The following is a 17,143-nucleotide window of genomic DNA, read 5'->3' as shown; positions in this document are numbered from 1 at the left end:
GGGAGAAAGTGATTCTTCGTATTGGAGTGATCTACAGACATCCTGGTCAGGAAGAGGAACTGGACAATAAACTATTCCAGGACATCACTAAAATGGCATTAAAAGGAGAGGTTATAATCATGGGAGATTTTAATCTACCCGATATAAACTGGGAGGTGTCTGTTGCACGTTCCACTAGAAGTAGGGACATCCTGAATTCATTGCAGGGAACTTCCCTCCAATGAGGGAGCCTGCTCATAAAGATGCAATATTAGACTTACTACTTACAAATGGAGACAGAATATCTGATGTAAAAGTGGGTGAAAACCGAGGATCCAGTGATCATCAAGCAGTATGGTTCAGAATAAAGACAGATACTGACTAACCCCATAAAAAAACAAAGGTATTAGATTTTAGGAAGGCTGATTTTGCAGGGATGGGAAGATGTGTAAGCAAATCTTTGGTGGAGAGGAGGAACTTAAAAGAAGTGCAGGAGAGGTGGGAAAATTTAAAAAGTGCAATATTAAAAGCAACAGAACCTTGTATCAAAAGGGTTAGGAAAACCACAAGGAAAAGGATGCCAGTTTGGTTTGGGAAAGAGGTAGCAAGTATTGTGAAAGAAATACAAGCAGACACAAAATAATGAAGACAAAGAGGTGTATCTTCTAAAACAGAAGGAGGCTAAGAAAGTAATCAGATGTGCAAAGGCAAAAGCTGAATAGAAAATGGCTCAGTCAGTGGGTAAAGGGGGCAAAACTTTTTTTAAGTATTTATGTGAAAGGAGAAAAAACAAAAGGTGGAATAAAAAGACTAAAGACAGAAAGAGGGAGTCTTGTTGAGGGAGAAAATGTAATAGCTGATCATCTTAAGAATAATTTTTGTTAAGTATTCACTATGGAGAGAGAGGGCAAGGAGCCATAGTTAAGTTGCAGGTGTAATCAGAAAAATGAGGTAGGAACAAGCACATTTACAGGTGAGAAGAACTCTCAAAACTGAAAGTGGATATGTCAATGGGGCCAGATGGGATACATCCAAGGATACTAAAAGAGCTTAAAGGGGTGCTGGTAACACCATTACCAGAATTATTCAACCAGTCACTAGCTACTGGAGTAATTCCAGAGGACTGGAAAAGAGCAAACATTGTCGCACTGCACAAAAGTGGAAGCAAGGAAGAGGCAAGCAACTACTGACCAGTGAGCCTTACATCAGTAGTTGGGAAATTGATGGAAACATTCTTAAAAGAAAGAATCATAGATTATCTCAAATCCAGCAATTTTCAGGATCCCAAACTGCATGGATTTACTGGGGGGAGATCATGTCAAACAAATCTTATTTACTTTTTTGACTGGGTGACTAATGAAATAGATAAAGGGGGGGGCATAGATATAGTTTATCTAGACTTTAGGAAGGCTTTTGACACTGTTCCACATTGCAGACTGTTAAGTAAACTGGAAAGCATGGGATTGGATACAAAGATAGGTGAATTAATAAGATCATAGCTGCAGGATAGGAAACAGAGAGTGGAGTACCTCAGGGATCTATGCTTGGACCAGTGCTTTTTAATATCTTTGTTTGTGACATTGCACATGGTATTGAAGGGAAACTATGCCTTTTTGCAGATGACACAAAGGTATGCAACAGGATTGACACACCATGAGGGGTAAAACAAATGATTGATGACCAGGTAGACTAGTGGAATGAGTCACGGGTTTTTTGTGTGACCAATGCGCTCTAAAACCATTTATTCTTGTGACAGGAGCAGCTATAGGCATAGGAGGTGACCAACCTCAGGTTGCGTGTTGATTGACAGATTTTGCTATACCCTAGCACTCAGACCTATGTGAAATGATCCATATAAGTGGTTAAAATTCTTCAGTATGGGTTACCGGAATTGGCTGAACAGAATGTATGCTGTGACCCCAGACAGAGAGAGGAAGAAAGCACATGGGGATGTTGAATGTCCGACGAGCAGCTTGAATACCTGAAGGTACAGCATCAGCGCATAGTCAATTCCGATATCACCCAGGATCGTGGCACACGCAGGCAGTGCAGACAGACACCACCGCAAACAACCGGAGAAACACCAGAAAGGAACCGCCGCATGACCCAGGTACAGAGAGACCGTCATCTTGTCCAGCTAGGAAGGGTAAGTACCCACAGGTCTCAAGTGGCCAGAACATATCATCTTTCACAACATTCCACTGATTGCTCAAGCAGCCACAAAAACACCCTCTAACAGAAAGCTCCCCATTACATAATCGAAGAACTATTTCTGGACACATCAATTATCAACCTTTTCCCGGGACAATATATATATGATCTGCCATCATATCCCCTCATCCCCTTCTACCCCAACACCAATCACAGTTGTCCCTGTTTTCTACACTTTCCCACACATCCACTCCCTCCCTCTGTTTACATTTGTACAAATGTTTTTCCCTGTTATATGTGGTGTCTAACATTAACATACTGCAAGCCGGCTGCTACCTAAAGAGCACACATCAGAAGCATCCTAATTTTAATATAATCATATTGTACTATACGAACAATATCCCTATACCTTATGCTAATACTTAGATTTTAATAAAAGGTAAAACTTAATTAAGAAACCCTTACTGTAGGACTTTATGCATTTATAGGGATCATTCCACATAGGTCTGAGTGCTAAGGTATAACAGACTAGTGGAATGGTCAAGAATGTGACAACTTTAGTTTAATGCCAAAAAATGCAAGATCATGGACTTGGGTCTCAAAAATCCAAAGGCTAAATATAGTATTAATGGTACTTACTGAAAAATACTGAAGAGGAAAGGGATCTAGGAGTCACTATTTCAGGTGACTTAAAGGCAAGCAAACATTGTAACAAAGCAGGAGGCAAGTCAGATGCTTGGTTGCATAGGGAGAGGAATCAGTAGCAGAAAGAAAGAAGTGATAATACCACTGTATAGGTCATTGTTACGTCCTCATCTCGAATACTGTGTTCAGTTCTGGAGGCCATATCTCCAGAAGGATATTAATACATTAGAGACTGTACAAAGATGGGAAACTAAAATAGTGCAAGGTCTACACCACAAAACGTACCAGGAAAGACTAAAAGATCTTAATATGTATAGTTTGGAGCAGAGAAGGGAAAGGGGGGACATGATAAAAATGTTCAAATATATAAAGGGTTTTAACAAGGTAAAGGAAGGAGACATTCTTCAAAGAAAGAGAAGAATTAGAGCAAGATTACATGTTCTGAAACTGGAGGGTGGTAGGTTCAGGGGAAAATTTAGGAAAAATTACTTCACAGAAAGGTAGTGGACAAGTGGAATAGCCTCCCATCAGAGGTGGTAGAGGCTAAGACAGTAGAGCAATTTAAACATGCATGGGATAGAGATAAGGATATCCTTCAGAAGAAGTAAGGATCAATAAGGATTGAGGTAACAATATGTTTAAAAATGGGGCAGACTAGATGGGCAAAGTGGTTATTATCTGCCTTCAAATTCTATGTTTCTATGAATAGATGAACTGGGCTAATGTGTGGTCTGGTTCGCCCCTGGAACACATCTCAGTTTCACCTATGCTCACTACAGAATGGATGTTTCATGTGGTCTCAATGCTGGGATGCATAGCAGTGCTAATAATGGTGCTATTACTCAAATTGTTACTTTTGTTCTGTACCATTCTAAAGCTGCATACTTACGGTATGATCTGTACCACCAATGACTTGAAATATAACTTTAAAAGATATTTTTCAGTGATATCATCCTGCCACATCTGAACAGGTAAAGTTGACAATATCATCCAAGTTGGTCTGCATGTTTGGACGATCATAGATATCATTATCGTTCATGCAGGAATGTGCATCGTTGTCATTCACTGCATAAAAATGAATGATAAGAATGATATATCATTGAACAATATCGTTATTGTTCATATCGTTCAAAGATATCGTACCGTGTGTATGCACCTTTAGGTTGTTCCTCTATATTTTTTTTCATTAAATTGTACTCCATATTGAGTAAATATGTTTGGAAGTCAAAGAAACCCCATTTAGCCAGGAGTGTTAAAGCTTTACCTAAACTGGATTGAGCGTAGCTTCCCCAAACACTGAATTTTACCTTTTTACCTGTAGTCAAGCTAGAAACTGCTTTGAAGTTGGGAGTTCCAAGTCATGGGTCCATCTTAATAGGGACATGTCTCATCCATTTGCTTCAGAATCTGTCTGATTTATTGTGGTTACCTTTAACCACTAGATGTCACCCTTTCTACAGTGGTGTTGGTCCCTCTCAATGCATGGCATAAAGTGGTACATTACTGTGAAGGATTTCAGTTTACCCTCCCCTAATCTCACCTTTGTGAGGGTGAATAATTTTATTCGTAATCTGCAATTTACTAAGTGGAGGGACTGTGGGTTAGTTTCTATGACAGAGGTGGCATCTAGTGGTATTCTTCTCCCCCTTTCCCAAATCCAAGCCTCCTTTTTTATTCCTCATCTGGATTTTTATAAATACCTCCAGCTTTAGAATTGGTTACAAAGCCTACAGCCTGGCCCACATACAGTATATTAGTGGCCACTTACAGTATATTGAAGAGAGATTTACTTCAGCTAATCAAGGGCTATCTCTTGGTGGTACAGTTTCTCAAAAATAAACAAGATAAATTCCTAGCCCAATTGAAGAACCTGACCTTTCCCTTTTCCTCTCTGAGGACAATTAGCATTCTAATTTCTGTACTTATTTTAATATGTTTGTCACAGTGCGTCAGACGCCGGTAAACACTTACTGGGTCCGGCGGCACTAGTCTGCGAGGCGACAGTGGGCAGGGTGTTCCCGGTATCTGCCGCTGGTCCCTGCTGCTTGCTCCTCTCTCTGAGGCAGGTGGGTGTGGCTCCCTATGGGCACACGCCAACCTGCTAGGGATATACAGGGAAATACAAGCTCCATTTAGTGATGTCACAGGTAGTGACTAGGATAGCTGCCTAAATAGAAAAAAGAGGGGGATTTAAGCCTCTATTGTTCCTCAGCACACTGAATAGTACTTGCAACAATATATGAAGACTATTTGATCATAGAAATTCAGAGATATTGGTTGTATGCATTTGGAAATACATAGGATGCTGCTAGGCCTTGTCATGGCTTCTCTGTCACTAGCAGTACCTAACATTAAGGGGTTCACATCCGGGGCACAGTGCACCCTGAAAAAGGGCCCCCTCATGGCATCACCACTTAATACACATAGTTGCTTTTCACATCGCTTGTTATGTTTGTATTTTTTCATGTAATATTTCACATATATTTTAACCACTTCCTTCAAACACTCATTAATTAGTCTTACACATCTATACTTTACACTGCACTATCACCCTTTTTCCAGTTTTTGTGTGATGCCCTGGGGGGTCCTGGGCTGGACTTTTTTCGGGGGGGAACTGTGCCCCGGATGTGAACCCCTTAGTGTTAGGGACTGCTAGTGACAGAGAAGCTGTGACGAGGCCGAGAAGCATCCCATGTATTTGCAAATGCATGCAACCAATATCTCTGAATTTCTATGACCATATAGTCTTCACATACTGTTGCAAGTACTATTCAATGTGCTGAGGAACAATAGGGGGAAAAATCCCCCTGCTTTTTCTACTTAGTAGGACCCCTCCCTTTCATGCACTAGATTAGTGCTGCTAGATTGATTGAGCAGCTGCCATTTTTGTTTGATTAGCTGCCTAAATAAGGGGGACTCTGTGAACACTCTAGTGCCAGAGTATAGGCTCATTACCATACTCCAGCATTCCATGCATATCCGGATTACCGATTTCACCTTTGCTTCATTTGTGACTCCAACGATTCTGTCTGATCCCTGGTTCTGTGTTGATATTTGGTTCTGACCTCGGCTAATCCCTGTGACCTGCTTATGCCTGCTCCCTGGTACCATCTCATTTGTACTGGTTCTGACCCGCCTTGTCGACTATGCTAACTCTCCTGCACTCTGTCTAAATACACCAGCACCTGTATAGGGAAACATAACCTGAGGGCTGCGACCTGTGTGTCAGATGCAGCCAAGCCCATACCTTTGTGCGAGGGTCTGTGGTAAATACCGCCAGCACATTAGACTCTGTGTCTCAGGAATAGGTCCAGGCAATTCTCTGCATATGGGTTGCATCCACAATCCACCTGAGAGTTGTGACAATGTCTAGGTGTATCTCTTATGCTGAATTATTTTTAAAACTAATTACTATTTTGTATTTGATGCCAGATAGGCTTCAGAAAATGTGGCCTTCCCTTTCTAAATATTGTTGGTGGAACTGCAATCAAGTGGGGGATATTTTTCATGTGTTCTGGTCCTGTCCTGACACAAACACCCTGTGGAGGAATGTTCTTAGTGTTGATTGATAGAGAGTCACTGGGATTAGAGTAGCCCTGGATCAACTCCTAGCATTGTTTCATGTATGTCACAGAAATATCACCTGTGGAGAATGGTATGTTATGGGACATACCCTAAAAGCATTTAAAGCAATTATTGCATTTCTTTGGCATATAGCTGTTGTGCATAGACTCTACTGAAACAAAAGTGCACACCCTTTTTGAGTTTAAGACAACAGGGTGTCACTAGTCAACAGGGTGTCTTGGCTAGCTCTCCACTGATTAAATAGTTTTGGTGAAGTACATACTGGACTGATAAATGGTTGGTTGATGGCTGCAGGAGGCCCTGTAGCTCTATCTCTGATACCTAAGTGCTGAGATTTTGCAGCTTTTCCATGTATTTTATATACCTGTCTCCCATTCCTTGGTAAATCTTCTGATATTGCCTGCTGTCATTATAATTTTGCTCCTGATTTCAGTTTTATTTGATTCTTTGTGTACCCCTATGTATGGGCTTATTTTGTTCCCTTCCCTGTTTTCTTTCTGTATACAATTTTTCTGTGTAAAAGTCAATAAAAATTAAATGCAATCTATTTTTCAGCTTTGCTGACAGTATTATGCTTGACAAAAACAAACAATGAACTACAACTCAACAACATTCACAGAAGTATACATTTTCAGATCATAAATGGACCCGTGGAGAAAATGACAGTAATAATAGTATTAGACATTAGTGTATTGACAGCAGCCAAGAACATAAGGTACTGTAATTTCTCTGTTAGTTTACCAAGACTTTAAAAAGTCTTTGTTCAGTAAAAAGTCTTCACTTCAAATAAATATTGTAGCACAGTAGTTGTGGTTAAAATGATCAGATTATTATTTATACTGTACCAATAGTACAAAAAGTTTTCTATCTTATATAGTAAATGCCCTCTTTTCATCCAAATAAATATTGTAGTAGTAAATATTGTTCTAAGAGAGATTAAAAATATTTCATCATATTCAGTATACACAATACAGTCAAATATGATTTTGTAAATTGAGTTTCTCATTAATAAAGGTCATGTAATGTGTCAAGCATAAATAGTCATTATCTTTTATTTATATGACATCACTAAGTAGCACCATAACCATACATGGAAAAGATACAATGAAACACATGGAGATTAAGGTCACAAGAGTCACTGACTGCAGTTACAGCACACTTGAGACATGAATAATATAGGGAGAGACCAAGATGATGGAATACCCTGATTGTGAAAGCTTAAATACAAAATAGTGACAATTTAAACAATGTAATAAAGTCTGAGAACATGCAAACTAACATGTTTTTCAGACTCAAAAAACTTTCCTGATTTAAACTCTCATCCAGATGTTTTCCCATTTTGAAGATACAACTCGACCAATGGAATAGTGTGAGAGTTTACTGCTAAACTCACTTTTTCCAAACATTCACTCTATTAAATTTGGCCCTATGGGTCTGATTCTGAGTTGGACACAAAGTGGCTGTATTTATTACAGATGAGCAGTTCTGAGTTATTGAAAACAGAACACTCCCAAAGTTAGGGGATAAGGCTGAATCTGAATAACGGCTTGAGTATTCCTGCAATATTCAGATCTCAGAACAAGGCAAAATGTAAATTTCCTGGAAATATCGGTTCACACGTGTTTTGGATTGGGACTGTGGGCTGTGTATAAAAAATGTAATTAGGCTGCCATTAGGGCAAAGAGAGGTAGTAGGTAGATGGAGTGGGTGGGAAGGGTGAATGTAATCATCTTTATCCCTGTGTTCAGTATATATGCTTGTTTGTCGGATACACACTGCAAACAAGCTAATGTGTGATGCTGCAAAAATAGGCTCTTGATAGTTTGTTAAAAAGTGAACTTGCATTATTTTTTAAGGAAATCTATATACACTGCAGTATATATATTGTTTGTCACTTGTGCATGAGGGCAGATATAGTGTTGATTTCAAGATTATTTGTCCAAACAATACTGTGTTGTGTCTGAGCTGCACCCCAAAAACCTTTTTTCCTTTTGTAAAAAAAATAATAGCAAAAATTATGCTTTTCCTGTTGTCTAAAAAAAACACTGCTCTCTTTTCTTTTTTAAAAACATTTTTAGTTATTGGCATTTTGTAATTTTTTATTGTTTTACTTTTTGTAATATAATGTTTTTTGTTTTTTTCTTAATCAATTTAAATTGTATTTTTTGAGAAGTGTGTGTTATGGGACATACCCTAAAAGCATTTAAAGCAATCATTGCATTTATTTGGCATACATCTGTTGTGCCTAGACTCTACTGAGACAAAAGTGCATGCCCATGTTGAGTTTAAGACAGCAGGGTGTCACTAGTCTACCTTGGCTAGCTCTCCGCTGATTAAATGTTTTTGGGGGAGTAAATACTGGACTGATAAATGGTTAGTTGATGGCTGAAGGAAGCCCTTTAGCTCTAACTCTGACCTCTGACACCTAAGTGGTGAGATTTTGCAGCTTTTCCATGTATCTTATATACCTGTCTCCCTTTCCTTGGTAAATCTTCTGATGTTGCCTACTGTCATTATCATTTTGTTCCTGATTTTTGTTTTATTTGATTCTTTGTTCCCTTCCCTGTCTACTTTCTGTATACCATTTTTCTGTGTAAAAGTCAATAAAATTGCAATATTTATTTCAGGTTTGTTGACAGAGATATTCTTGAAAAAAGAAAGTGTTGATTTCAAGATTATTTGTCCAAAAATACTGTGTTGTGTTTGAGCTGCACCCAAAGAAGACCTCTTTTCCTGTTATAAAAAATAATAGCAAAAATATGGTTTTTTCCTTTTGTCTACAAAAACACACTGCTGTCTTTTCTTTTGAAATTTTTTTTAGTTAATGCCATTGTAATTTTTTTATTGTTTTAATTTCTGTAATACAATGTTTTCTTTTTTACATTGATAAATGTATCATATTGTGCACACTACAGTCTTTTCTAAATGAATTTAAATTGTATTCCTCAAGAAGTGTGTGTTTTTAACACAGCATATATTACTGTTCTAACTATATGCAGTGATATCCTTATCTGCATCCCAAAATAATTCTTGCAAAGGAGACCTTTTCTGCTCCTGGTGTGTAAACAAAATTGCCATTTTTTTGTAATCTCCTTATAACATTTTGCTTAGTGTGTTTTTCAATGGCAGCTACTCTATAAGGCGGTATCCCCATCATTTGCACCCCAAAATTATTTTTGCCAAAGAAACTTTTCTGTTCTTGTTGTATTAAAAATTGTCAGTCTTTTAAAATAAAATTAAAAATTTTGCATAGTGTGTATTTCAGTGGCAGCTACTGTGTACAGTGGCATCCCCATCACTGCACCCCAAAACTATTTTTGCAAAGGATATCATTTCTGATCCTGGTATGTAAAAACAATGTACCATTTGTGAGGCCAAAGTAAGTAGAGGTGAGGGATGTTAACCACTTAACTGACTAATATCTAAAATGTCCCCAATTTATCAAATTTTATTAGCAAATTATGTAAATAATACCTATTAAAACCTTATTCAATGTAATGTTTTTAACAAAAATGTAAAATCATGTTTAAATAGGTATTAATTGCATAGCAAGCCAGAACCCCCATGGTCAATGCAGGAGCTCCGGACCTTGGCTTGCACTTCACCAAAATCCCCAGATAATCTAATTACTGAAAAAACTCATATGAAATGCTCCTGATCACAAGTATTTTGGATGTGAGAGACTTGATCTGTATATATATATATATATATATATATATATATATATATATATTTATATATATATATATATTTATAGTAACACAGGGTGTTGATATTAGGACTCAGACAGGCAGGGTCTTAGTAATGTAGTGTCTTTAATGGCAGCAGACATAAACATAGGCCTGGACATGCACAGGCACATAACACTTCTCATGCTTAGCAGTCAGCAGTGGCTTGCAGCCACAATTTGCCATGCTCTCCCAGCATAGCCCTTGGTCCTGGGACTACAACACTCTCTCCTACTTACTGGTTGCTAGTCAGCATAAGTGCAAATAGCACCAGGCAGTTGAGAGTTTTAAACCCTTTATGTGCTGTTGACTTCCTGCTGGCTCTGGGCAACCTGGAAAACCGAGAGTTAGATATCTCCACTTTCAGCTGTGCAGCCCAGAAAACCCTGAGTTAAAAACTTCTATTGCAGATGCAGAATGTTCCTAACTTGTTTTTCTCTCCTTTGGAAGGAGCTGATCCCACCAGAATGTGGGCAATTCAGCTGAGAGACCACCCCTCTCACCACAATATATATATATATATATATATATATATATATATTATGTGTGTGTATGTGTAATGGTGGGCTCTTCCTCAGCCAGTGACATGCTCCATTCCCTACATGTACCCGCTGGCACATTCTCTTCATTTGACCCCACTAGTGAAGAGGAAGTATCTACAATCTTCTCATTCTCCTACTCTACTACCTCTCCTCTTGATCCTACTGTATATCCTCACAAATCAGTCAAGCTCTGTATGCTGTACTCATCCCACCCTTAACTAAAATATTTAATCTCTCCTTCTCTATTGGCATCTTTCCATCACTTTTCAAGCATGCAGTGATCACTCCCATTTTGCAAAAACAAAATCCTGATCCTAACTCTCTCTCAAATTACTGTCCTATCTCCCAGCTCCCTTCCCCCTCCAATCTACTGGAGAGACTTGCTTACAGATGCCTGATCAAAGCGCAGCTATTGACTCATTGAGGCACAATACTATGATTGTGATTCGCCCTGCTGATAAGGGCGGGGCGGTAGTAATCCAGAATCATGCTGATTATGATGCTGAGATTAGGCGTCAACTTTCTGATAGTGAGGTATATTTGTTATGTGATGGCAATCCGATGCCTGCATTAAGAGAATAATTAATTGCCATATTGATCGGGCCATCGCTTGTGGTTGGTTGACTGATAGTATAGCCAATTTTCTGAAGGTTGAGCACCCAGTGTGCCCTGTCATCTACACCTTGCCAAAGGTTCACAAATCATTGGTTAAACCCCCGGGAAGACCCATCATCTCTGCCGGGGGTTCGTTGTTGCAGCCTTTGGCAATGTTTGTAAATGGCTTTTTACAGGAGCTTCTCCCATTGATCCCTAGTTATATACGAGATACTGGGGATTTTCTTGACAAGATTCTACAGATCTCTGATTTGACGGATGATATGCTTTTGGTTACTATGGATGTTTCATCCTTGTATACCATCATCCCCCATACTCAGGGTGTTGACTCTGTTAGGAAACTCATGAGTGGGATTAAATTTAGTGTCCACCAACTGAGTTTGTTTTGGAACTTCTGCAATTGATTTTGAAACAGAATCATTTTATGTATAATGGCTGTTATTATATGCAGGTATCAGGCATGGCCATGGGCTCTAACGTGGTGCCGGTCTATGCTGGGATATTTATGCATGACTATGAGTCAACTTATATTATTCCCAGGTATGGTGATCGGTTTACCCATTACAAGCGTTTCATTGATAATGTTTTTTTGATTTGGAGAGGCACCGAGGAGGAATTTAATGCTATGCTTTTTGAGTTAAATCATTTGGATTGCACTGTGCATTTTACTGGCAGCAGTAATCGTGAGTCGATCACTTTCCTTGATGTGATGGATTTTTGTACTGGCACCCAATTGGGTACCACATTGTTTAGAAAGGATACAGATCATAACACTTTACTATATGCAACCAGCAATCATCCACCTAAGTTGAAGAATAGTCTCCTGGTCTCTCAATTTATGAGAGTGTTGAGAAACAATATGGATCTAGTAATGGCAGAGCAGCAACTACTTGAGATGAAGGAGCGGTTCATTGAACAGGGCTATAGAAGGAAGATTGTGGAAGATTGTTTAATCAGAGCCCGATATATGCGCTCCCAGGACCCTAAACCAATGCATAATCGTATGCTCTTTGTAACTCAGTATGATGGTACTTCTAGCTCTGTGGCAAGATCTTTATGTAGACATTGGCCTATTATTAAATCTGATCCTGCTTTGTGTAAAGTGGCGCAATAATCACCAATGAAGGCCTTTCGTAGAGACAAGAATTTTAAAACAACTGCTGATGCACCCCCTCAACCTAGGGTGCTGAAGGACAATACTTGGCTCCTTACCCAGAAGCCTGGCTGCATAAAATGTATCGGATGCACAACTTGCAGGCAGTTGATACCGAGTTCAAGTTTTCCTCACCCACACAGTGGTTGCCCTATTTCTATCCATTATAAATTGCACTGCCTACTAGATTTCATGATATATAAACTCACGTGCCCCTGTGGGCTTGCATATGTGGGCATGACCTTGTGTAAGTTCTGTGAAAGGATGGCCAATCACAGAAGTACCATTAGACAAGCATTGTCCACTGGGAATTCTGACAAGCCAGTGGCCCAGCATTTTTTGCTTAGGGGGCATCAAGTGTCATCTCTACGTTGTCGCATTATTGACTGGGTCCCACCTCCTATACGGGGTGGCGACCGGGTTACTACTGTTGAAAAAACTTGAGGCAAGATGGATCTTTTGTCTAGACACAGTAGCACCACATTTATTAAATGAATGCAATCCATTGAATGTTTTTCTTCGTTAATTTTTTATATGATGTTATTTTTCTCCTTTTTCTTCTTTTTTTGTGACCAATACACCATTTAGTTATTTATGTTCTTTTCATTTTATTCATGTTTGTGTATTTTAATGACTGTTGGCATTTTTGGCTCTATTATAGAATGCTATATCTCTTGTTATTGTTTTAGTAATATATGTTTATTCTATGATTCCATATATAGCAGGTCCCTATTAGTACTTTAGTGACAGCACATGTCTATTTTTTGTAACTACATTCTACATTCTAGTTGTTATCCAGTAATGTATCTGTTTTGTGGTTACCATGGTTACCTTCCGGGCTGTGCGCTGATGGTGCCTGGGCCGGATGTTGACATCCTAGACTGGATCGATGGCACACACCATGTGGTTGCATGTGCCATCCGGATGTGCATTGCACTTGGCTGGATGTTGTTCCCTAGACGGTTGAGACCTCCGACCGCATGGAGGGCGCGCATCATGTGATTATGTGTGTCATCCAGATGTGCATTGCGTGTGGCCGGATGTTGTCCTTTTTGTGTATGCGGCTGGTCTGCACTACGTGTTGGTGTGGATTTGCGTCCACCGGATGTGTACTCTGCATACTATGGTACTGCAAGTGTACCATATTACATACTATTGATGGTATACTCATGCTGAATATTATCACGTGAGTGTTTATGCTGTGTTGCTTTTTTCACATGTGCTACAATTGGGTGATGTGTTTGGTGTTCATTTTGGGAAGTTATAGGGGCCTGCTAGACATGGTCAGTGTGAGGTTGGCTTCTGGGTGGGCCATTTGCCCTGATGCAATGTATGTGTGGTTGTGCCTCTTGAGGAAGGTTCTATAAGGACCGAAACGTTGCTAGAAATCTGAGGTATGCTGTATATGGAATAAATCGTTGTTTTTCATCTACAAAAACTCTGGTGAGAGCTCCATTTTTTGCTCTATATATGAACTTTCAGTTCTGGATTAGCACCCCAGTGGTTGATTTTGTCTATGGATGTGAGTGCGACCTAACAATATAGTGGATATATATATATATATATATATATATATATACAGTGTTGGTCATATGGTTAATATATGATAAAGATGGTTTAATTTAGGTCAGTAGATTTTGCAGATGGTCCTCGGGTTTCATTTTCTATCTCTATATTGCATAACATATTTAGTTAGGTTGAGGTATGTTTATGTTTTGGTATTATATATGTACACTTACTGTGATGCTTGTGTGATCCTTATACACAACCCACCCTCCATTCTGAGGGTTGCTATGGCAACCTTATGACTGAATAGGATGCTCTTGTGGAGCATATGTTTTTCTGTATGTGGGATACTTGGATACTAGAGGGCCAAGTGTAGCCATAGTGTCTGAGACCTGTTTCCATGGTAATGGATGTATTTGTGTTCCACTGCTGATGGCTGGCATGCCTTCCTGAGGCTGACGTAACTTATCAGGTGTTAATGATTAACTAGTAAGCCTGCAGTTTTATGATGTTAGTTGATGAGTCAAGCACCTGGTATGAGTTCCACTGAGCTGGAAGGCATGCTGGTTTTCCTGCTTGTTTACATTCTGTTCATTGAAGTGAGACTGCTTTCTATGGAGGTAAAAGACACTGATTGTGACTGCTGGATTTAATATTCCCAGCAATGTTGTGAGTAATATTATGAGATATAATACACTTAATGCAGCTAATTGGTTGTGTTGTTTAATGTGGATTGATAGGTGTGTCTCAGGTTTACACAGTGGATATATATATAAGCTCTTATATGGGCCATACACAGGACAATTGATCACACGATTTGGGCAGTTTTGACTGGTTGGACAGACCAATCTTATGAAAATAGTTGTATTTTGAGTCTTCTGCAACCTCGATAAGCGTCCCCGTCATCGTCTAGTTGGATTGCAGATCACATGGTTTGCAGAGAGACCTCAACCTATCGTGTATGATTTGCAATCTTCTGTGAAGTCTTATGTGAAGTCTTATGTGAAATCATTGCATTTTCAAAACAAATCGTCCAGGATATTAAGGGAATAAATTCAAGGAAAATCTTAGAACTCATCTTACCAACTTTTGAATCTCACCGTGTATGGCTACGATTATAAGCTGAATTGTTTGTATCTGCTTTGGACAAACTTTGTGGTCTCTGTGTCTTGACAAAGTCTTCTAAGGCTTGAAACATTGACCAAATGGACTTGTGGCAATATGTGAGCTACTAGAAAGAGTTTTTTCACTTTTTTATGTTAAGAAGACTGGTTGGTGAGTGCTTTCTTTTTCCTACTTTATATATATATATATATATATATATATATATATATATATATATATATATATGTGTGTGTGTGTAAATGTAATGGTGGGCTCTTCCTCAGCCAGTGACCTGCTCAATTCCGTACATGAACCCGCTGGCACATTCTCTTCATTTGACCCCACTAATGAAGAAGTATCTACACTCTTCTCAGTCTCCTACTCTACTACCTCTCCTATTGATCCAACTGTATATCCTCACAAATCAGTAAAGCTCTGTAAACTGTGCTCATCCCACCCGTAACTAAAATCTTTAATCTCTCCTTCTCTACTGGTATCTTTCCATCACTGTTCAAGTATGCAGTGATCACTCCCATTTTGAAAAAACAAACTCCTGACCCTAACTCTCTCTCAAATGACTGTCCTATATCCCAGCTCCCTTCCCCCTCCAAGCTACTGGAGAGACTTGCCTACATGTGCCTCACACACATTCTTAACACCCACAACTTATTGGACCTACTTCAGTCAGGTTTTCATTCAAAACACTCCACCGAGACAGCACTGACTAAGGTAGTGAATGATCTGGTCACTGCCAAGGCTAAAGGCTCTTACTCACTCCTAATTCTTCTTGATCTCTCTACTGCTTTTGACACTGTTGACCACTCTATTCTCATACACACACTACAATCCCTAGGTCTTTCAGACACAGCCCTTTCTTGGTTCACATGATACCTATATAATTGCTCTTTCACTGTTTGCTTTCATATTCTTGCTCCACTTTTATCAGTTTGAGTACTGCAAGGCTCAGTCTTATGTACACTACTTTTCTCAATCTATTCCACCTATCTTGGCAAACTAATCAGCCCTTTTGGTTTTTAGTATCATCTGTGTGTGGATGAGATTCAAATCTTCCTATCCTCCCCAGATTTTTCATCATTTCATCTTGGATGTCATCTCGCCACCTCAAACTTAATATATCCAAAATAGAATTAATTATATTTCCACTGGTCAATTTTAGTTGCCAACCTGATATCTATATCACTGTTGACAACTCGACAATCAACTCCTGCCCACAAGCTCACTGCCTAGGTGTCATCCTTCACTCAAAACTGTTCTTTGTTCCTCACATTCAATCTGTCTCAAAATCCTGTTACATACATCTAAAAAACATAGCCAAAATTCGACCATATCTTACACAAGACACTGCAAAAACTCTAATCCATGCACTAATATTTCCCTGCATTGACTATTGCAATAGTCTCCTTACTAGTCTTCACAAAAACAGACTTTTTCCACTACAAACCATTTTGAATGCAGCTGAAAGGCTGATCTTTCTCGACAAATGTTCATTGACTGCTGATCCACTCTGTCAGTCCCTCCATTGGCTACCAGTCTTCTACCATATTCAATATAATATACTTCTACTCACGCATAAAACTATTAACCAAACCACACAAACATACATCTCTTCACTTATCTCAAAGTATCCAAACTGACATCTCCACTCTGCACAAGGATCTGCGTCTCTCATCCTTACTCATCACTTGCACTTGTTACAGGACTTTTTTTGGCTTCACCCACACTGTGGAATTCCCTCCCATGCACAATAAGACTTTCCAATAATCTCCAAACATTCAAGCATTCACTTAAAACTCAAAATTTCATAGCTTCCCTATCTAAATACTGCCTTTCTTACAGTCTACATATATCACATTTATCTTTCTTCAATTTCACATCCTCCTAACCCTAGGCAAACTTTCCAGTGTGACTGGATCATACAGCTCACCAAGAACATCTGCAATTGGGCAGGACCAATTTGCATAATGTAGCACCTATCCTTGTGTATCAATACCTATTTTCCTATAGATTGTAAAATTGCAAGCAGGGCCTTCTAACCTTTATATATGTCTCTTGCAACCCAGTTTTGTTCTATTAATGTTGTTTCAAATTGTAAAATGCAATGGAATATGCAGCAC

The sequence above is a fragment of the Taudactylus pleione genome, unplaced genomic scaffold (assembly GCF_031769625.1).
Source record: "Taudactylus pleione unplaced genomic scaffold, aTauple2 ptg000602l, whole genome shotgun sequence".
NCBI classification, from domain to species: domain Eukaryota; kingdom Metazoa; phylum Chordata; class Amphibia; order Anura; family Myobatrachidae; genus Taudactylus; species Taudactylus pleione.
The sequence above is the reverse complement of the archived record's forward strand: the minus strand, read 5'-3'. Positions refer to the sequence as shown.